Source organism: Triticum dicoccoides, chromosome 1A (genome assembly GCF_002162155.2).
Source record: "Triticum dicoccoides isolate Atlit2015 ecotype Zavitan chromosome 1A, WEW_v2.0, whole genome shotgun sequence".
Taxonomy (NCBI): domain Eukaryota; kingdom Viridiplantae; phylum Streptophyta; class Magnoliopsida; order Poales; family Poaceae; genus Triticum; species Triticum dicoccoides.
The window spans coordinates 329641881-329665827 of NC_041380.1; positions in this window are offsets into that span (position 1 = coordinate 329641881).

Consider the following 23947-nt stretch of genomic DNA (forward strand, 5'->3'; position numbering starts at 1 on the left):
GAAAGGTCAAGAAATGGCTTCCTTTTCTGAGGCTCGTGCGTTCAGGGGGCTGCGTGGCCGTAAACTCACGGCCCTTCTTTTCCTGCTTTTATTAGTCGTGCGGTGATACAGTAAAAAAAAAGGTCCTTTGCCGCGCCGGATGCTTGGTCCGGGAAGAGCCACATGTGTGGCGGCTAATCAAGGCCCAGCTGAGCTATCCGTGCTGCCGCGAAGGTGGCAAATAGTGATTGATGCTGCCATTGGCACGGGAAGGAGGCATCTAGGAGTAGTGACTAAGCGGGGAATTGAATGGCGATCGTGACCGTGCATGCGGCTAATTGCTTGGTTAGTTTTCATAGGTTTTGTCTTATTAGGCAGTATATTTGTGGGCTAGGTATGTGCATGCTGTGTTGTACTGTGTTGAATTTATTTTGTAGTATGACGATGCTCAAAATTAACCACGGAAGTAGAGAATTGGTGATTACACAAACTAATGATCCACCGTAATGCTAGCAAGTCCACCCGCAAAAAAAAAGTAATGCTAGCAAGTCTTCATGGGGAAAGAAAAATAGTTTTATTCTTGCAACATAATCCTGATCCAAAATGTCTTCCAAATTATTGTCCACAAAATATACTAAAAACATTTTGTTGTGATTCTGAATGTCATTTTCTTTAGTTCCTGGGATTGATCGTTAAGTCCCCTTTGAAAAGGCTATTTTACATGTACTACCTCTGTAAATTAATATAAGACGTTTTAGATCACTACTAGTACCTCATAGTGATACTGTATTTTTTTAAAGAATATAGGTATTTTTGGGTGATAGTTTGGTAGTTTTTGTTGTTTCGTTTAACCATATGTGATGTTGTGTGTGGGGGTATTTCAATTATTTGTAAAAGGACCGGCGAGTTTCAATCAGGGGGTTATGTACGTGTTGCTGCGGTAACCTGGTAAAAAGAAATGTGTAAGTTGGTGCTTCAAACACAACTAAAACTAATGGAAAACAAATGTTAAGAGTGCTTTCGATTTACACTTTAAAAACAATACAATATGAAGCGTATAACAAATTTGTGTCTAATGAAATATAGTACTGAAAACCTTTTGCTGTGATGATGCTTCTGACCCTCTTTAGTTGTGATTATGATTCCGAACGTCCTTTTCTACAGTTGATTGGGTTGGTCATTAGGTCCAAGGTTGTCAGAATCGCGATTATATTCTACGATTCTACGACTGTATGATCCAAACTAACCCCTTTGATTCTATGATTTTGGTTTGTGAATCTACGTTTTTACGATCCTCATAGTTAAGATTTTATGATTTGCGATCTTACCATTGGTTCTCTGATCCGATTCAGAATCATCATTCTGGCAACCTTGGTTGGGTCCCTGTTGGAAAGGACATTTTACACCTACTCCCTCCGTCCCCTAATATAAGAGTGTTTTTGACACTAGTGTAGTGCCAAAAATGCTCTTATATTATGAGATGGAGGGAGTATCTTATAGTGATATTTTGATTTTTACAGATAAATATTTTGGTGACAGGTGGGTAGTTTCATTTAACCATATTATTGTTGTGTGGAGGAGTGTGGGTATTTTCCATGTTTGTAAATAACCCGATAAGTTTAGGTTTGCGGGATATGTAGAACAATGGATACATTGTTCATGTATATTCAGGCTGGGATATTTTTATAGAAAATTGAAAACATAGCTAATTTATTGGCATACATGAGAAACTAATACTCCCTTTGTATCAAAATATAAGTCATTTTTTGGCACTATGTTAGTGCCAAAAAAACATCTTATGTTTTTATACGGAGGGAGTAAGAATGCCCCTTTTAGATGTATCGCAAGTCAGTTCTCATTTTGCAGAAAAAACTTGAGCGTTACTCGTGACATCACACATTACAGCTCCGAGCATGTGACCTAGTGAAAGTGCAATCATGCCCTTACATCATGTTTTGATGTTGATGACAATCTACATGTGGGGGACTAACTATGTTTGTCAAGTAAATCTCAGGTGTTAGTCCCCAGTTCATCAAAGTGTGTGGATCAAGAGCATACAAAGTGATTTTACTCAAGGATAAAGTATCAAAATTGATTACATATTTGTTTTCTTGAGTATAGGATCCCGCACTATTAAGAGGGGATCAATAGAGTTAGTTTAAGGCTTGCTCTTGCCACAAACCTCCTTTCCAAATATGCTTTAGCTCCATCTTTATATTCTCTGGGATGATTCTGTCTTTGTCCTGTCGGATGTCCGGGCTTCACCCCGGATGTCCGGGCCTCACGCCGGTTGGATATCCGGACCTAGGTATCCAGAATGCACTTTGTGCTGGTGCTATTTGCCGGATGTTCGGCCCTCTATGCCGGATGTCCGGGCTCTCCTTGCACCCTGGATTCCCGGGCTTCCTTGCCGGATGTCCGGCCTATGCTATCCAGAGGACTTCTCAATTTGGTGAACTTGCCAGATGTCCGGCCATGTGCTAGATGTCCGGGGTTTCCTGACATGCCAGATGTCCGGGCTTGGCCCCTGGATGTCCAGCCCCTCTGCTTTTAACTCTGCTTCTGCTTTGTTCTTCAAGTGCCTCGCCAGGCCGGATGTCCGCCCCCCTTGCCCGGGTGTCCGGCCTGCCCATTCACTTGTGCTACAACGGCCACATTTGTGCTCTCACTATATATAGCCCTCCTCCCCCACGGGAGAGGGTTGACCTTTCACTTTGAACAAACCCTAGAACACATTTTACTCTCTCTCTCTCTCTCTCACTCTCCCACGACAAATCTTAGACCCCTAAGGGATTTGAGAGCATTTGAGAGAAATTGTCCGACCAAGCGATGGATCCACTCCTTCTCCTTTTTGCACCAAAGGAATTCATGGTTTGAGCAAGTTTTGAGTTTTTCCCCATCGTTCTTGTTACTCTTGGAGGTTGAAGACTCCTAGGCGGTAGGAGTCTTTTGGAGAGGAATCGATCATTGTGAATACCCCCGGAAAAGTTTGTGACGATTTGGAGACCACCCTAAGGTATACCGCTAGTGATTGAGAAACGCCTTCGTGGTGTTGTCTCAAAGGGAGAATAGGGTGAGCCTTCGTGGCATTGATGTGACTTCGTGGTAACATCCACCTCTCTAACGGTGACTAGCTTCCCTACAAGGAAGTGAACATCGGCATACATCCTCGTCTCCCGGAGTTGCGGTTATTCCTAACCCTAACTCCCTACTTGTGGTTACTTGTCTCTTAGTTCTTACTCATATCATATTGTGCTTGTTTACTCACCTAGTTGTGTTACTTGTTTATCTTGCTTAGCTCCTAGCATTACTTGCAATTGTTAGGCTCACTTTCATATTCCGCATTATTTCCTAAAATTGCTAAGTAACTATTAAAATTTACAATTGTACCTATTCACCCCCTCTAGGTCCATCTCGATCCTTTCAATTGGTATCAGAGCCTCGTGCTCTATTCTTGTGGCTTAACCGCTCTAGAGCGAGATGAACCCGATGGGACTCCCCTTGTTGCAGATCTGAAGAGTATGGGCGTGGCTTCCACGGAAGCCAAGTCCTTCACTTCAGAGGATCTGGAATGAGCTCTTGCTAAGCAAAAGGAGGAGCATGATGTGTCTCTTGAGGCCTTGGTCCAAATGAGGATAGCCACACTAACCACAATGCTTGTACCACTTTCTAGTGGTGCGGCCTCGAGGCCAGTTGTGCCTACTCCTTCACTTGGCCAACAACCTCCTAGTAATGAACACTCCAGTGTTCCTTGGCTTTATGCAAGACCTCAAATAGAGAAACCTAAGTATAACCCTCAAGGCAAACCTCCTTTACTTGATGACACTACATATTTTGCTTTGTGGAGAGTTGCTATGCAGGATCATCTTCGATATGGAACTGATGAGATGTTGGATATCTTGGAGTATGACTACCAAGCTGTTGACCCAAAGAATCTTACTCCAAGAGAAGTATATGACAAGAATCTCAACGACACAACAACCATGTGCATAACAAGAGGTATGACTGACAAGCAAAGGAGACCATACATACATATCACAGGTGCCAAGGAATTATGGGATATCATTGTGAGGACCAAGACCGGTACCTCCACTCTCAGACTCTCTCAATATGAAATTGCCAAGGGTAAATCGCAAAACTTTTGAATGGAGAAAGGTGAATCTCCCAAGAAACTACTTGAGCGTCTCATGACTCTCATCGCCAACATTGAGTCATGTGAATGTGACAAGACTCAAGATGGATTCAACTTTACTAAGCAATTTCTTGTGGATAAGTTGTTTCATGCTCTTGCTCCATATCATCACCAAATGGTGTGGGACATAAGACAACACCATGGATTCAAGGAAATGACTCCAGATGACATCATATCCACTTTCCAACTATTTGAAGAGTCAAAGGCAAATGCCACAAAATATCTTGCCATGCATGGTACCTCAACATCAAAGATCAATCTTGCATTGAAGGCCAAGCGTGTATGTGAAGAAGAGCAAAGTGAAGAAGATGAGGAGGAGGAGGAGGAGGATGGTGATGAGATTGACTCAGACGAGATCCCGTCATATGAAGACATTGCTCTCTTTGTCAAGAAGTTTAGCGCGGGAAAATTCAAGGGAAGATTCCAGAAGAAGAAAGTGAGAAAATGCTACAACTGTGAAGAAACCAACCACTTCTCCAACGAGTGGCCTTATGAGAAGAGAGAAGACAAACCAAGGTTTCCCAAGACCTTTCCCAAGAAGAAGTTGCCAAATCCTTTGAACTCCAAGCTCAATAAGAGAGATGGGAAAGCAATGGTTGCTCATTAAGAATCCGATCCGGTTGATGTTAGTGGTGTAGCCGGAGTTGCTCAAGATTCTCAAAACACTTTGAGGCTAGTCAACAAGAGTGGTGATGTTGTCACCTACAACTATATGAAATACTACAAGGGCAACGCTCACAAGTGCCTAATGGCAAAGATCATGGTAGAAGATGGAGAGGACCAAAGCTCTCCTAACAAGGTCAAGGTAACCCCACGATCAAACCCTCCTCTTTTCACTCCTTCTACTCCTAGTGATGAGTATCTTGATGCGGATGATACTTATGAGGATGATGATATAGATGATCCTATGCTTGCTAAACTAAATAATTTCATGTGCTCCCTCAAAGGAAAGAAGCTCACTATGTTTCGTATGCTTATGGAGATGGTGAGTAAGCACACCTTCACCATTAAGGAACTTGAAACCCTCGTCACCGAGGCAAAGGAAAAATATGAAATCCTTGAGCGGAAAGTCTAGTATGAGGAAGTATGAAATGATGAACTATGCTTGAAAATTGGTGCAAACATTGATGTTCATACTAAAGATCTTTCCTCCTTGAAAAAGGCTAATGACTCTTGCGAAGAGTTGATGAATGATAAAAGTAAACTTGCGAAGTCTCATGCTTCTCTCTCTAAGGATTGTGAGCTCCTATTTGTGTCCCTCAAGACTAAGGAAGAAGAGCTCACCCTTCTTACAAAGAGTTTTGAGACGCTCAAGCTTACTTATCTTGAAACTCTAGCCAAGGCTTACTCTTCTCCTATGATCAATGTTGATACTTGTACTACTAACTCTAGTAGTGATCTAGCATCTATTCTTGCGGAGAATCGCTTTCTCAAGGCTCAAAGCGAGAAAGGTCTCATGACATGTGCTTAAGGACAAAAGAACCTTAATGAGGTATTGAGCCAACACAATGAGGTGTTTGCCAAAGAGGGGCTCAGGTTTGACCAAGCACAAGCAAGAAGAAGACGTCTTCTCAAAAGTGCACCACTCCTCTAAAAGAAACATTTGTATGAGAAGGGCACAAGGAGAAAGGTAAGGTTGTTAGTGGGAAGTCCACAAGGGGCATGCCCACTCTCAACAAGCCAAAATAGTTCATGACTCCATCCTATGTACTTCGTAAGACTAAGGATGGAGAAGTTTATGCAAAATTTGTTGGTCCTCGAAATGCATTCTGATTCTATGTTATTTGGGTTCCTAAGACCCTTGTAACTAACTTGAGAGGTCCCATTGCAAAATGGGTGCCTCTAACCAAGTCATAATTGTGTGTAGGTTGCCTTCTCTGGTCGAGTAAAATGGGTGATTGATAGTGGATGTACCAATCATATGACCAGAGATAGCAAATTGCTTTACGATTTCATGGAAGCTATTCAACCATTTATGAGCATTATGTTTGGTGGAGGATCAAAAGGACAGGTACTCGGGTTGGGCAAGGTGGCTATCACAAATGACATGTCTCTAGAAAATGTCATGCTTGTTCAATCCCTTAAATATCATTTGCTTTCTGTTTGCCAATTGGCTTCTGTTGGTTATGATACACTCTTTGGACTAATGGATGTGAAAGTCTTTCAGAGAGATACTCTCGAAGTGGCGTTTGTTGGAGAGTTGGATGGCAACCTTTACACGGTTGATTTCTCGAAAGAGAGCACATTCCATGCAACTTGTCTAATGGCCAAGGCCGACAAGGGGTGGCTATAGCATCACCGGCTAGCCCATGTTGGCATGAGAAATCTTCAAGATCTCTTAAAGGGTAATCACATCCTTGGACTAACCAATGTATCTTTTGATAAAGATCATGTGTGTAGTGCATGCATAGCCGGGAATCAACATCAATCAAAGCACCCACCCAAGAATATTGTGTCTACTTCAAGGCCTTTGGAGCTCCTTCATGTGGATCTCTTTGGGCCTCCTTCATGGGATAGTCTTGGTGGGAAAAAGTATGCGCTTGTCATTGTTGATGATTACTCAAGATATACATGGGTCTTCTTCCTCAAGTTCAAGGACGATACAAAGATCACCTCCATTGATTTTTCCAAGCAAGCACAACGCAAGTTTGACAAAGAAATCTTGGCAATAATAAGTGATAATGGCTCTGAGTTCAAGAACTACACTTTGGAAGAATTTCTTAGTGATGAAGGGATTGAGCATCAATATTCAGCTCCATACACTCCTCAACAAAATGGTGTAGCAGAAAGGAAGAACCACACACTTGTGGAGATGGCAAGGTCCATGTTGGATGAATACAAGTCGCCACATAGTTTTTGGGCCGAGGCTATCAACACCGCATGCCATGCATCAAACCGGCTCTTCCTCCGCACTATATTGAAAAAGACTCCATATGAGCTCCTAACTGGGAACAAGCCGAATGTCAAGTACTTTCGTGTATTTGGGTGCAAATGTTTCATCCTCAACATAAGAGAACAGTTACGAAAATTTCAATCCAAAACCATTGAGGGCATATTTGTTGGCTATGGATCAAACTCTCACGCCTATAGAGTCTACAACAAATCCAATGGATGTGTTGTAGAAACTTGTGACGTGGTGTTTGATGAATTTAATGGCTCCCATGGGGAGCAAGTTGATCTAAGTGATGTAGGTGAAGAAGATTCTTCTCGAGATATTTTGACCATGGGTGTTGGTGCACTCCTTCCAATGGAACAAGAACCTCATGATATGAAGAAGAAGATGGAAGCTTCACACATCATCAAACTACTTCAACATCCATACCACCACAAGCTCCTATTGCTTAACCAATGCCCTTACACCAAGTACAAGAAGATGATCATGTCCCTCATCATGATAATCTTCAAGAACAAGATCATCATCAAGGGCAAGAATAAGAAAGTGCAATCATTGATGATGAACCTCAACAAATGCAAGATGGAGAAGAAGATCTTCCACCACACATAAATGATCAATATGTTGAGGACGTGGATGATGGACATGAATTTGAACCTCGCAAAACTCTAACCTCCATCATGCCTCAAGTGGCCGGTCGTGTTGATATTGACAAAATTATCACTGGCATATCAGAAGGTAGAGTCACTCGTAAACATTTGACAAACTTTTGTGCTCACTTCTCGTTTGTGTCTAGTGTTGAGCCTCTCAAGGTACAAGATGCATTAATGGACAACAATTGGCTCGTTGCTATGCAAGAAGAGTTGAACAGTTTTGAACGCAACCAAGTGTGGTCTTTAGTCGAGAGACCAACTATGGAGCACAATGTCATTGGAACAAAATGGATTTTCAAGAACAAGCAAGATGAGAATGGTGTAATCATCTGTAACAAGGCAAGGTTAGTGGCACAAGGGTACTCAAAAGTTCAAGGTTTGGACTTTGGTGAGACCTTTGCTCCCGTTGCCCGTCTTGAATCTATTCGCATCTTACTTGCTTATGCTGCTTTCAATGGTTTTACATTACATCAAATGGATGTGAAGAGTGCTTTCCTTAACGGTCCTCTACAAGAAGAAGTATATGTATCACAACCACCTGGGTTCGCTGATCTCGATCACAAAGACTATGTGTATAAACTTCATAAGGCTTTGTATGGCCTCAAACAAGCACCTCGTGCTTGGTATGATCATATTAAGTTTTTACTCGATGATGGTTTTGTGAGAGGGGTGATCGATCCCACTCTTTTTACTAAGAGGCACAAAGGCGATTTGATCTTATGCAAAATCTATGTAGATGATATCATTTTTGGTTCTCCTAACATTCATTTGTGCAAGAAGTTTGCGGCTTCCATGAGCAAGAACTTTGAGATATCACTCAATGCGGATTTGAAATTCTTTCTCGGATTCCAAATTCAACAATTTCAAGAAGGAATATTCTTATCTCAAGCCAAGTATCTCAAGGATATTCTAGAGAAGTTTGGCATGACTGATGCTAGTCCATGTAAGACACCCATGCCAACCAAAATTGTACTGAATGAAGACACGAACGGTATCCTTTTCGACCCATCTAAATACCGCTCTATAATTGGTTCATTGCTTTATCTTTGTGCACCTAGACCCGACATCATGTTTAGTGTATGCATGTGTGCTAGATTTCAAGCTTCCCCTAGGGAAAGTCATCATAAGGCGGTTAAGCATATTCTTAGATACCTTGTTCACACCACAAAGTTGGGTCTATGGTACCCCAAGGATGCTAAGTTTGATCTCATTGGGTACACGGATGCGGATTGGGCTGGAGACAAAGTGGATTGTAAGTCCACCTCCGGTGCATGTCAATTTCTTGGACGCTCCTTGGTAAGTTGGTCCTCGAAGAAACAAAATTGTGTTGCTCTCTCCACTGCCGAAGTTGAATACATTGCAACTGCCAGTTGTGCAACTCAATTGTTATGGATGAGGCAAACTTTGGAGGATTACGGTATCACCTATAGAAACATGCCTCTTCTATGTGATAATGAAAGTGCCATCAATATTGCTGAGAATCCCAAAGATCATACCCACACCAAGCAGATTGATATTAGGTATCATTTCTTGAGAGATCATGTGGAGAAAAGTGACATTGATATTGCTCATGTTGGCACAGATATGCGACTTGCAGACATTTTCACCAAGCCATTGGATGAAGCAAGGTTTTGTCAACTTAGGCGTGAACTTGGTATCTTGGAGCTTGACAACATTATGTGAAATCTAATACCCATGCATGCATTCTCATAATGTCTTGTCTTGATGTAGGCATATTTTTAGGGGGAGACACTTAATTCATGAATACTCTCACCCTACATAATGCATAAATAGAACAAACACTCTCAAAGCTATCATGGTTTCCTTTGAACTATGGTGCTTTAAAATGATGGAGTCGTGACTATGTACCCAAAAGTCACAATCTTTGCGGTACTATGTCCCATATGCTCAAACATGGTGACTTCGGTCACCACTCGTGGATTGCATATATGAACCTCTCTTTATTTAATATTGTTGGGTTATTATTGCCCATCATAGTATGGCCATCGATTACTCAAGTTCTTATCCCTACGAACTCTAAATCTCCTTGGTGGAGTCTATATCAATAATTTTTTGTTGGCCCCTCCTTACAAGATTTTCCCCTCGCTGAGCTCACTGTCCAGTTGCGGACATCCGGGCCCTGGCAGGATTCTACTTTAAATCTCCCATCGAGCACTACCAGTGGCCGGACATCCGGGCCCTGGATCTTTACTCTCTGATTTTCACTGGCCGGATATCCGGGCTTGGTCCCCGGATGTCTGGCCCGTTGGCCCTGTTTTTTCTGCTCTCTGACCTCCACACGCCGGATATCCAGGCCAGGACCCTGGATGTCCGACCCGTCGCTCACAGCCACACATAACGGGGGAGGGCTCGGGATTTGGGGGCAGTTCCCCATTCTCCCTTGCTCTCCCCATCTTTTTAAACGGCCGCCGTCGCCGCCGAGCTGTGCTCTGGCACTGCCCCGGCCTTCTCCTCCGCCCTCTGCCCCGATCTCCTGCCCACGGCTTCTTCTTCGCCTGATCTACATTTCCATCCAATCCATTCCTTGGGTTGTGGTGTGAATCACTCGGGAGGGACTGGCGACTTGTGTATTGACCGCCGGAGTTCGTCATGGCGCGTACCAAGAATTGTGGCCCAGATCCTTCTTCCCGGGGTATGGATGCTATCTACTCTTCCTCTTCTTGTTGTTTTTGACCCAACCATCCTAGGGTTTCATTATCTCTCATGACTACCATGGTGAATATATCTATGTAGAGATTTGATGTCACTTGCCTAGCCTAAAAATCGTCTCTATGTACTTGCCTAACAACTTAATCATGGGCATGTCAATATTTTGATCTACCGTCCGATGGTCATGTTCAAAAATATTCATTCCATTGTTTAATTTGGCTTATCCTTGTTTCATACCTTTTGACTCCTTCTCATCGGTACCCGTATCATGTATCCGTTTTAGTCGATCGCCGGCAAGGTTCCATCAACTCTGATGAACATGCTCGACCTAAGAAGAAGAAAATCACCACTAAGAAGAAGCGTCGTGCACCATCTTGTCGGTGTCAAAACCGGCAGATCTCAGGTAGGGGGTCCCGAATTGCGTGTCTAAGGATCGAAGGTAATAGGAGGCAGGGGACACGATGTTTACCCAGGTTCGGGCCCTCTTGATGGACGTAAAACCCTATGTCCTACTCGATTGACTTTGATGAGTATAGGGGTTACAAGAGTTGATCTACCATGAGATCATAATGGCTAAACCCTAGATGTCTAACATGTATGATTATGATCGTCCCTATGGACTAAACCCTCCAGTTTATATTGACACCGGAGGGGCCTAGGGTTGTACATAGTCGGTTTACAGAGGAAGGAATCTTCGTATCCGAGTGCATAGCTTCCCTTCCACACCAAGGAGAGTCCCATCTGGACATGGGGGAAAGCCTTCCATCTTGTATCTTCAAGGCCCATGAGTCTGGCCCATGTCACATAGCCCGGACGCCCGAGGACCCACTAATACAGGACTCCCTCAGTAGCCCCCGAACCAGTCTTCAATGACGATGTGTCTGGTGCGCAAATTGTCTTCAACATTGCAAGGCGGGTTCCTCCTCCGCAGACATCAGAGCATCTGAACCAAAGGACTGTATTCGGCTTTTACATCTTCAGTCTTGGTAAGGTGAGTTCTTCGAACAGTTCGTCTTTACATTAAATTTTATATCCTTCGGCTTCTGCGCCATCGTCGCCTCGGCTCCCACGTGTCATACGAATACGAAGGGTCCACGTATTTCTACACATAACACCCGGGCAATGTAGGGAAGGCGTCTATTTAAGGAGATCGAATCTCAGATAACATTCCACACCAGGCGGAAAATCCTTAGAGCTTGCCACAAGAAACCACGCAAGCATTCCCAGTGCCCCCAGTTCTTCCTCCAACCCCCACGGTCCTCAAAAAGGTGATTGGGAGAGCTGTTCTATATCCCATGCCCAGCTGACGAAGCTCCAGGTGCAGGGATATCTCCCCCTGTGGATCTGGTCCCCGTTCCGGTGGGATTAACTTCTTTTACTGGCGAAGCCCTGGCAGAAAATTTCCCTAATCCTTCAGAAGGGAGAGAGTGTGTTTTGTTTTCTTTCTATTAAGAGGCGTTGGATTTCCAATCCACCCCTTCCTCCGAGGTCTACTAGACTACTACGGCCTCCAACTGCACAATCTCACGTCGGGCTCTATTCTACACATCGCGGGCTTCGTCTCTCTTTGCGAGCCGTTCTTAGGTTGCGAGGCCCATTTTGAATTATGGAGGAAGCTTTTCTTCCCCGTCCCTCTCTCCCAAAAGGGATCCATATTCGAGGTGGGCGGTGCGGAAGTATGGCGCATAGCCGGGGCAGGATACCTATCCGGCACTCCGAAGAAGGCATCCGAAGAGTGGCCCTCGGAGTAGTTTTATATTGAAGACGTCATTCTCTCGGACCCAATCCGACAAGGCCTACCCGAATTTTCCAACGCTCCATTAAGAAAGCGCCACAGCTGGCGCCCCTGGAGTATCGAGGAGGAAGACAGTGCGGAGGTTAAGAAGTTAATGGACAAGATAAAGATACTTGCCCAATCCGGACTATCCATAATTGAGGTCATGGTGGTTTCCATAACGCGAGGTGTTCGGCCACTGCAATCCAGAGGACTCCCCATGTGGAAGTACAACGGGGAGGATGACACATCTCACTACGGGCGCAAGGGTCCGCACAACTTCGCCGCCCTGGCCGCCATGTTGGCTGATCTTTATAATGGGAAGAAAGAAGAGTTCACTCGCCTTAAATGCCGAGAATGATTTTCCATGTACAATCCTCCGAGCTGGGTGAGCCTTTGCTTCATAACTTTATTCAATCTCCTTCCTGAGTCGTACTTATTTGAACTTTTAATCCGACTATCTTTAACAGGAATGGAGGAAAGCCGTCGCAGGGATTTATAGCCCTGCTCCGCAGCCAGAGGATCATATTCAGGACCTGGATCCCGGATTTGAGGAGGATCCGGATATTTCTATAGAGATCAAGGAGGGGTATTCTATTAGGCGAGCTATGACGGCACATAAGTGGCCATTACAGCCGATTACCCCGGCATTCTCCCTTCCTCTCACCTAAGTACCCCGAAGACGTCTCCTCCAAAAGAGTTTTCTCACTGTGCTTCACCCACTGCACTGTCTCGTGCTTTAAATGGGAGGCGCTCGTCTCGCCACTCCGCACTAGAGGCATCCCTTAAAAGGGTGGAGCCTATGCAAGGTGGGTCTTCGAAGAGAAAGGCGGATGGCGACACTGCCTAGCCTTCATAGAAGAGGTATGGTTTTTAATATGCCCCATGGCAATCATACCGAATTGTAACATTCCTTACTACACCATATTTCAGGAAGAGCGTTCGTCGGATTGTATCCGGAGACCTCGCCGTACATGCGTCCACCAATCCGACCCTGGACCCTGCCTCCAGGGCTAGAGTTGATACGGGTGCAATGTCGGATTGTCCTTCTTAAGATTCAGATAATGTATCCATCACCAACTCCAAAGTGGAGAGTGCAATGAACCATCGACGCCGGAGGGACGCTATGCGCGACCCCAACTTTACTGAAGAGGCATTCAATGCCTTCAGCTCGGCGGATGCATACATCTGAGCTTCTCGGGATGAGCTTGCTGGAGCCACTTACTAGCTTTCAAAAGACATGCGGGTAAGATCGTACTGTGTAGATTTAATAATCATGTACCAGTAGCCCCTGAGACTTGAAACAGTTGAAGCAACTGATTTTAAGGATCATTGTATAATCAGGTACTCACAGAGAAGAACAACATGCTATCTTAGGAGCTGGAAAAGTGTCGGACCTAGTTAACTACTGTTATCGCCAAACTGGAGAAGTCCAAGGAGGCACCGCCTGGTAATATCCCCTTCTGCCCAGAAAATATAATCATGTGGCAGTAATGTTTATTCAAATATACACCATTGTATTTACGATGGCAGGATTGTCGGATCAACTGGAAGAGGAACTGAAGGCCGCGCAGGTGGCTAAGCAACATGACGAAAGGCAAGAGGCCGCTGGTCAGCATGTACTAACATGGACCAGGGATGAGAAGAACAAGCTGCAGGACGCCAACACCCAGCTAGGCGAAGAGTTGAAAGACATGCGAGCCCAACTAGCGGGCGCCTTGAAGGAGAACTGAAAGCTGAGAGGTGGCATATTCAATATGCCTTTTAACTTACTCCAGTGCAGCTCGCTAATGAGAATCCTAACAAGTTTATTTCTATAGGTGTGCTAACTGGGCAGCCCGAAGAAGAGGTGTCCGGATTTCAAGGCGACCTGCTATAAGAGCTGTCTAAGGTGCATGAGCGAGCTCGGAAGGCAATGAGAAACATCGCTAAGGCTTTATGGCCAACCGATTCTCCTCCAGGAAGTATGGAGGAACTCGTTAATTTGTTCAAGGGAGCTCGACGTCGTTTGGGCTATGGAAGATATCAGCCTGCCGAGAAGGTGCTCAGGAAGCCTGGGCCATGGTGAAAACACGATACACCGGACTTGATCCAAGTCATGTGGCGCAGGTCGGACCTCGAGGATCCGATGGACAGGAAATTCCGGTCAGCCTGGTGTACGACCAAGTGAAGATGGCCGCCAAGTTTTCTCAGTAGGATTGTAAACTAGATAACCTGTTAGAGGGTCTAGAGGAAGAAGAAGTTTTTGAGTCCAAGTAGCAATGTACTTTTATTGACAAACTTGTCTCCAGCCGAATTTGTAAAATGATTTTCATGGCAGACTTTCTGCTTTGACATCCGAAAACCCTAGGTTTGGAGTGCTTCCGAATACTATACCGTAGGTAAACACCAAAGTATGTTCGAAAACCAGACAGTCCGGTCATAGTTGCTTGAACCGACAAGTTGTATTCGGGGAGTTATGTTATATTACATTTGATTGTAAGAAACATCTTCCAGGGAGAATAGTTATGTTAAGGATTCCTTTCCCTGGGCCAGCATGCGGTTTTTTTGTGCATACCGAAGCTGTGATGCTAAAAATCACAGTACACGTTATAGTCTGGGGGATTTGTATTGCAATGGGGGAAGTTTGTCTTTTGCTCGCCGACCAATTATTCCCTTAAGAATGCTAGCTTTCGGCTTCACCCGTCTGAGGTACACGTCCGGATAACCCGGCTGTAACAATCACAGAGGTGCTTCCTTTATGCCCTAGCCGAACAAGCGGGAACGTAGGGCATAAGCACATGAGCCAGGCAACCCAGCTTGGCAAAAACTTAAGTCATAAAGGTGCATATAATAGTGAAAAAGACATATATGAGTAGATGACACATATATACGGTCAGCTTGATGCTTGAAAAAAAAATAATAAGCTTCTGTAAAAAGAAGCCCCCCCAGGTATTGCGGGGTATTGTACATTTAAGGATGTATACCCCTCAGGTGTGCGGTTTTATCCGGACACGAGCTAGAAGTCGTATAAAAATGAGAAAAAAGGCAACAACGAAAGGGAGAAATGAAGGAACGAGGAAAAAGGGTATGTGTGCGGACTTAGGTGTAGAATCTTCGGAGCCTTGCAGCGTTCCATGTGTTTGGCTCCAAGTGATTATCGGAAGCATTGCGAAGGCGATAGGCTCCTCCAGTGAGAACTTCATATATAATGAAGGGACCCTCCCATTTGGGCTTGAGCTTGTCCTTTTTCTTCTCTGGTAGGCGTAGAACAAGTTCACCGATATTGTAAGTCTTTGCCCGCACTTCTGTGCTTTGATATCACCGAGCCTGTTGTTGGTAGAATGCGGAACGGGCCTTCACGACATCGCGCTCCTTCTCTAGGCCGTCCAAGTCGTCCTGCCGATCGAGCTCGGCTTCTTTCTCTTCGTACATGCACACTCGAGGTGAGTCGTGAATATTGTCGCAAGGCATGACCGCCTCCGCTCCGTACATCATGAAAAAAGGTGTATATCCGGTCATGTGATTGGGCGTGGTCCGCAGCCCCCAGAGTACGGAATCGAGTTCCTCAACCCGGTGCTTGTCTGATTCTTGCAGAGATTGCACTAGTCTGGGTTTGATGCCACTCATTATCATGTCGTTAGCCCATTCGACCTGACCGTTTGTCCGAGGGTGATATACGAAGGCGTAATCGAGCTTGATGCGCAAATTGGCGCACCAAGTTTTCACCTCGCCGGCTATAAAGTTAGAGCCGTTGTCAGTAATAATACTATGAGGGGCACCATAACGGTGTACGATGCCGGATATAAAGTCTATCACCGGTCCGGCTTTAGCCGTTTTAACTGGTCTGGCTTCTATCCACTTAGTGAACTTGTCGACCATAACCAATACGTACTTCTTTTTATGGCTTCCCCCTTTAAGAGGTCCGACCATGTCAAGCCCCCAGACCGCAAAAGGGCCAAGTGATGGGGATTGTTCGTAGGGAAGTGGGCGGCATATGGCTTTGATTAGCAAAAAGCTGGCATCGAACACGGCGCTGTATGAGGTCATGTGCATCTGCTCGGGCCGTGGGCCAAAAGAAACCCGTACAGAAGGCCTTACTTACAAGGGCCCGAGCTGCGGCATGATGGCCACCAAGACCAGCGTGTATTTCAACCAAAATTTGTCGTCCCTCTTCTTCAGAGATACATCTTTGAATGACTCCGGTAGTACTTTTCTTGTACATTTCTCCTTCGTGAACTTTGTAGGCCTTCGAGCATCGAATGATGCGGCGGGCCTCAGTATGATCCTTAGGGAGCTCATTCCTAGTCAGGTAGGCAAGGAAAGGCTCGGTCCACGGGGCAATTATAGCCATAATTTCATGGGCCGATGGTGTTATTTCGGTGCCCGAGCCCCCGATGATATAGGAACTGTGTTCAGAATCTGGGGGTATGATCGGCTCCGGACCAGTGTTGCCACTGTCATCCTGCCACACCACGGATGGTGTTGGGGATATTACCACTAGGCATAAACCGGCCTACTTGGGCCGGGTTAACTTCCTTAGTGGCATAAACAGATGAAGGCCCAAGGCCTGTAGTCGGTTAGAACATGTAGCCGTGAACCGGCCTGATGTATGGCTTGTATTGTAAGTAAGGAATAGAGAGATACCAATCGGAATACGAGTATGAACCGGTTAGGACTCTATGGACCGACGGGCGTCACCCGTGTATATAAGGGGACGACCCGGTGGCGGTTCAAGACAGACAACCACAACTCGAGCCTAGGCGAAGCTTGTTTGCTCCCTTGCCATCGAGATCATATCAATTCCATCACAACTAGACGTAGGCTTTTACCTTCATCGAAGGGGCCGAACTAGTATAAAATCCTCGTGTCCTTGTGTCCGCTTTAACCCCTTCAAGTAAACTCGTAGCGATGGCTCCACGACTAAGTCCTTTCGCTAGGACATCTGCCGTGACAAGTCCACGACAGTTGGCGCCCACCGTGGGGCTATCGCACGATGGTTTGACGATCTTGGAGGGCAAGCTCAAGGGACTCGAAGGCTATGTTGTGGGCCGGATGACCAAGAATCGTCGGGGCAGGATCTACATCGACGACGCAGGATGGGGTCCCGAGGCCGAGTCAATCGAGTACGGGTACCGGGTCCCCTTTGGTGGCATACACGTTTTCATTGGCAAAATCGGTGAGCCTGGGCCTGAGCCGGACATCTGCACCAACCTCATCGAGACGGGTCAGCGTGCGAGATCTACCCGGGTTAAACCGGCCGTGAAGCGTGTCTTCGTTGGAGTCGTCCACGAAGGTGAGCGTGAGGACGAGTCAGAACACGGTAATGAGACCGTCGTCTATTCTGATAACGAGTTCTCGACCGGAGAGACCGGATCGCTGTACCAGTTGCAAGACGACCAGATTAGGGGCTGTTCCAATGGCGACAGTATTCCGGACCCCCCGGGCCAGGTCAACCGGGTTGGAATATTCATGGCCGGCACACAGGCGGCGAATCACTCTTCGACCGCCGCAGCAATGCTCTCCGGATCAGCAGCGGCAGCCGCAGCAGGGGCAGGAGGCCTTGTGCGCCCGCCGGTTCAAGTTCTAACTGATCTGTTTGATGCACTAGCCGCGCTTATGGCAGAGGACAATCCGGCGGATTAGGAGGCCCATAATGCAGAAATCGCAAAGGTGAAAGAGCAGATCGTGCAAGCCAAAGCGGATCTGGCAGCAGAAAAAGACAGGATGACTGCAGAACGGGCCGCTTTGGACGCCCAGGCCTATAAACTCATGCTTGACCAGAACGCATCACAGGAGGTTTTGAAGCGGAAGCACAGATCACGCCTGCCGTCAGGGTTTGACCCCCGAAATCTCTTTCACACTCCAGGGGCTGGGCCCAGTAATCCGCCGCAGTACCCGGAGACAAACCGGATCGAGGCACCAGGACCAGGGGAGCCGGTCCAACCTCGCCTGATGGAACCCCCTCAGCAGAACATTATGAATTTTCCGCCGGTCCAGACGCCCCCAGGTCATTATTCTAATCCTATGGACAACCTTGTTGCGGCCGCTGCACGGTTAGAGGCCATCCCAGTCGAAGGGGATTCTCCGCAAGCGATAGAGACACGCCGGGTTAAGGAGCTTCTCCGGACTGCGCTGATTCAGCAGGAGGCATACTCATACAGCCGTGATCGGATTCATTCTACGCCCCCTCCGAGCCGGAGCTATAGCAGGCGCATGGAGGAACCGGCCATATCAAGCAATGCGCGAGGCCGTGAAGCGGCCCATGGTAATGACCCGGCAGGTGGTGTTGGAGATGCTCAGGATGTGGTGGACCGGGCCCGGGCACAAAGGGAGGCCGAGTTAGCAGCACAGGATAATGCGGGCCAATTTACACCGGTTCGTTCTACAACCTTTGCCGGACCAGGGATCACATCCGCTTTGGGAGTGCCTTGCTTAATCCCAGCTTTACGTAATGTGCGCCTGCCCAAAGATTTCAAGGGTCCACGCAAGGTGCCGAATTACATTGCTGATTTACCCCCTGAAGCATGGGTAGAGAGTTATGAGATGGCCATGGAGATGCTGGACGTGGATGAGGCCGCATGTGCAAAATACTTCACCATGATGCTTGAGGGCACGGCTCGTACTTGGTTAAAGAGCCTGCCACCCAATTCTATCAGCTCATGGGCCCAGTTGCGGGCCCGGTTTATACAGAATTTTAAGGATACATGTAAGCAGCCCAAGTCCATAGTAGATCTGGCGGCTTGTGTCCAGGAGGAAGGAGAATCAACGACCCGTTGGGTGCGCCGCGTTTCAGAAATTTTGCACTCATCTGACAGGATTAATGCTGACTCTGCGATCTTAACTCTGGAAGGCAACTGTCGGTTTGAGCCTCTAAAATTGAAATTGGGACGCATGAAGCGGTTCTGTAATGACATGGGAACCCTCATGGCTGCTTTAGTAAAGTATGCCGATTCGGACAGTACCAAGGATCCCGAACCTGATGATGATGAAACAGGGAAGGGAAGGAAGAATAGCAACTCTAAACAGCAGCAGTACAAACCGGCGGGTCATGGAAACGGAGGCAAACGCAAGGCGGAGGGTAGCATGGATTTTGTGGCCAACGCTAATGCACAGGACAGGGGGCAGCGGCGCAGAGGTAAAGCGGCAGATCGTAATGGGGCCCCCAATCCTAACGCAAGCCGTTTGAATTATTTGTTGAATCAGCCTTGCCCAAAGCACGGGACGAAGGAGACACCGGCTAACCACCTTTGGAAGGATTGTTATATTATGCGAGAGTTTAAAAACTCTAATGCCTTCCGGTATGACCATGGGTCAGGTGGTGGTTCAGGATCCGGTTTACACGGCCCGGGTCACGATGGAGCTTCCGGTTCAGGTTTCAATCAGGGCGGTCACAATAGCCAGAATAACCAGAACGGCCAGCAGCAGCAGCAGCAGCAGCAGTCAGGTTATCAGAGCCAGCCAAAGCAGTTGAGCAATGGGCAATACCATGTCTTCACAACTGGCTTGGATAAGCGCGACCGAAAACTCCACAAGCGAGCGGTGAATTCTGTTGAACCGGCCTTACCACGTTACTTACGCTGGTCAGAGCAGCCCATCGTGTGGAGCAGAGAAGATCACCCGCCCCGGGTTGATAATCCGGGCCAATTAGCATTAGTAGTGGACCCTCAGGTGGGGGGTTATAAGTTCACCAAGGTGCTCATGGATGGAGGAAGCAGTATTAACATACTATACTATGAGACATTCCGGCGCATGGGACTAACAGACAAGGATCTCAAACCGTCGAATACGGTATTCCATGGTGTTGTGCCAGGCAAATCTGCATATCCTGTTGGCAAGATAGCTCTATATGTGGCTTTTGGGGACGAGCATGATTCTCGGTCGAAAAAATTAAACTTCGAAGTGGTGAAGATCCGGAGCCCGTATCACGCCTTGTTTGGGCGGCCGGCTTATGCCAAGTTCATGGCGCGGCCTTGTTATATCTATCTACAGCTCAAGATGCCGGGTTACAAGGGGACAATAACAGTTCACGGGAACCGTAGGATCGCTTTGGAATGTGAATAGGGTGATGCGGCTTATGCAGAGTCAGTCTGTGCCACGGAGGAGTTGAAGTATTATAAGGACAATGTTGATCCGGCGGATATGACCCCTTTAAAGAAGCCAACTACAGAGCATGATTCAGATCTGAAGTTCAAATCGGCAGCTGAGACCAAGCTTGTTGACTTCGTGCCCGGCGATTCGTCCAAGCAGTTCACTATCAGTGCCAACCTGGATCCCAAATAGGAAAGTGCGCTCATCGAGTTCATCCGTGAGAATCGGGACATTTTTGCATGGAAGCCGTCTGACATGCCAGGTGTACCGAGGGAACTCGCTGAGCACACTCTTAATGTGGATCCTAAGTATAAACCGGTGAAACAGTTCCTCCGTCGGTTTAACGAAGAAAGATGCAAAGCCATTGGAGAGGAAGTGGCCAGGCTTTTAGCAACTGGTTTTATTATTGAGGTGTTCCATCTAGAGTGGCTTGCTAATCTGGTGCTGGTTCTTAAGAAAAACGGCACTTGGCGTATGTGTGCGGATTACACAGATCTTAACAAAGCCTGTCCGGCAGATCCTTTTGCCCCCCCCCCCGTATTGATCAGATCATTGATGCCACGGCGGGTTGTGAGCGTTTGAGTTTTTTGGATGCATACTCTGGATATCATCAGATTAAGATGGCGGTTAAAGATCAGGAGAAAACGGCATTTATTACTCCCTTTGGAGCCTTCTGCTATGTATCTATGCCCTTCGGGCTCAAGAGTGCCCAAGCCACCTATCAACGGTGTGTCCAGAATTGCTTGCATGAGCAGATCGGCCGCAATGTGCACGCCTATGTGGATGATATTGTAGTAAAATCAAGACAGAAGGAGACACTGGTGGATGATTTGAAGGAGACCTTCGACAACTTGCGAGCTTACATGATGATGCTTAATCCGGACAAGTGTGTTTTTGGTGTTCCGGCAGGCAAGTTACTGGGTTTCCTGGTGTCTAACAGAGGAATTGAGGCTAATCCAGAGAAGATTACGGCTATTGCATCCCTAGCTAAACCGAAGTGTATCAACGATGTTCAGCGTTTGGCGGGCCGAATCGCTGCGCTGAGCCGGTTTGTCAGCCGCCTCGGGGAGAAGGCTATCCCTTTGTACCAAATGCTGAGGAAGACAGACAATTTCGTCTGGAGTCCAGCTGCTGATGAGGCATTTGAGGACCTGAAGCGGCAGTTGGCCAATCCGCCTGTTCTTGCAGCTCCGGTCGACAAGGAGCCACTATTATTATACGTAGCGGCCAATGCTCGGGCAGTTAGCGTGGCTATTGTGGTGGAACGCAAAGAGGCAGGCAAGGAATATCCGGTTCAGTGGCCGGTTTATTATATCAGCGAGGTGCTTATTGAATCCAAGCAAAGGTATCCGCATTTGGTCTATGGTGTTTTTATGGCCAGTCGGAAGTTGAAGCAGTATTTTCAAGGGCACCCCATCACAGTGGTCAGTTCAGCTCCCTTGGGTGATATTATACAGAATCGGGAGGCGACTGGCCGAATTGCCAAGTGGGATATAGAGCTTGGGCCACACGGACTGAAGTACGTGCCTCGGACGGCAGTGAAGTCTCAAGCACTTGTTGATTTCATCAATGATTGGACGGAGTTACAAGCACCAGAGGAGAAGCCGGATCACACATATTGGACTATTCATTTTGACGGATCCAGGCAATTGGAAGGCTCGGGGGCTGGGGTCGTATTAACTTCCCCACGAGGTGATAAGTTTTGCTATGTTCTTCGCTTAATGTTCCCTTGTACTAATAATGCAGCTGAGTACGAAGCCTTGCTCCATGGTCTCCGGATGGTTAAAGAGATGAATTTAAGCCGGGTTAAGTGCTTTGGTGACTCGGACCTAGTGGCTCAACAGGTGTCTGGCACTTGGGATTCTAAGGACCCGCTCATGGCTGCATATCATCGGGAAGTGGATAATATTGCAGGTTGTTTCAAGGGATATCAAGTGGATCATGTGGACCGTCGAAAGAATGAAGCGGCGGATGCTTTAAGCCGGTTGGGCTCTCAGCGCAAACCGGTCCCGCCTAACGTCTTTTTGGACGTGTTGCACAACCCGTCAGTCAAGCTCCCAGGTGAGGTGGATTTGGCTATCCCTGATCCGGAGGCTCAATTGGTGGCAGCCCTACATGTTATTCCGGATTGGACAGTTCCTTATCTTGCGTACATGAACCGGGGGGAGTTACCAGAGGATGAGATTCTGGCCAGGCAGATAGTCCGGCGATCCAAGTCTATGACGATTGTCAATGGTGAATTACATCATTGCAGTGTATCAGGGGCGTTTCAACGTTGTGTTTCTCCTGAGGAAGGCTGTGAAATCTTAAGAGAAATCCATGAAGGGGATTGTGGGCACCACGCCGGTTCAAAGTCTCTGGTGGCAAAGGCGTTTCGCCACGGGTTCTACTGGTTGACAGCGCATGCTGATGCGGAGGACTTGGTTAAACGGTGTGATGGATGTCAGAAATTTTCAAGGCGTGCTCATGTGCCGGCTCAAGAATTGAGGATGATCCCGATAACATGGCCGTTTGCAACTTGGGGGCTGGATATGGTTGGGCCTTTTAAAAGATCCAAGGATAAGAAAACCCACCTTTTGGTGGCAGTTGACAAATTTACCAAGTGGGTTGAAGCGGAGCCTGTCAGCAAGTGTGATGCAGCAACAGCGGTGCAGTTCTTCAAGAAGGTGATTTTCCGGTTTGGTTTTCCACACAGTATCATTACTGACAATGGTACCAATTTATCCAAGGGTGCTATGAAGGAGTTCTGTGAACATGAGCACATCCGACTTGACGTGTCGTCAGTGGCACACCCCCAGTCCAATGGACAGGCAGAACGAGCTAATCAGGAAATCTTGCGAGGCATCAAATCCTGGCTTTTGGTCCCGTTGCAAAGAACACCAGGATGTTGGGTTGAAGAGCTACCATCTGTGTTATGGAGTATCAATACTACGCCAAACCGGTCCACAGGATACACGCCATTTTTCATGGTCTATGGAGCAGAGGCAGTTCTCCCTAGTGACATCCGGCACGATTCGCCTCGTGTGGCAGCCTATGTTGAAGCAGACAATGAGACAGCACGGCAAGACGCTTTGGACCTATTGGACGAGGAGCGTGATATAGCGGCTGCCCGTTCGGCGATTTACCAGCAAGATCTTCGTCGCTATCACAGTCGCCGGGTTAGAACCAGAACTTTTCAAGAAGGAGATTTGGTGCTTCGACTCATCCAAGATCAAACGGATATGCACAAGTTATCCCCACCTTGGGAGGGACCTTTCGTGGTCAGCAAAAATTTGCACAACGGGTCGTACTATCTGATTGATATTCGAGGACATCAAGACTCACGTACATCAGAAGAAGAGACCAACAGGCCGTGGAATATAGCTCATCTTCAGCCTTACTATACTTGAGCCACCGGCTCTATCTATGTACATATCATGACAATGTATATATTATCTTTGATATATCAAACCGGAGCCTCAGCTAAAGCGGGGTCTCTGTCTTTCTCATCATGCGAGGTTACACGGAGTGGTTCTGTTTAAAGCGGCCTCCGGTTTACCCCTTGACATTTGTTTTTTATATATCACTGGGGGCCTTGGTCGTGTCCGAACCAACGAACACCCTTTGATAGGCGACAACCACCAGATCATTTGGGGACTTGGTCAAGTCTGAACCAGTCACGCCTCTTGGTCGGCCTAAGGCCACAAAATCACTTGGGGGCATGGTCGGGCCCGAAC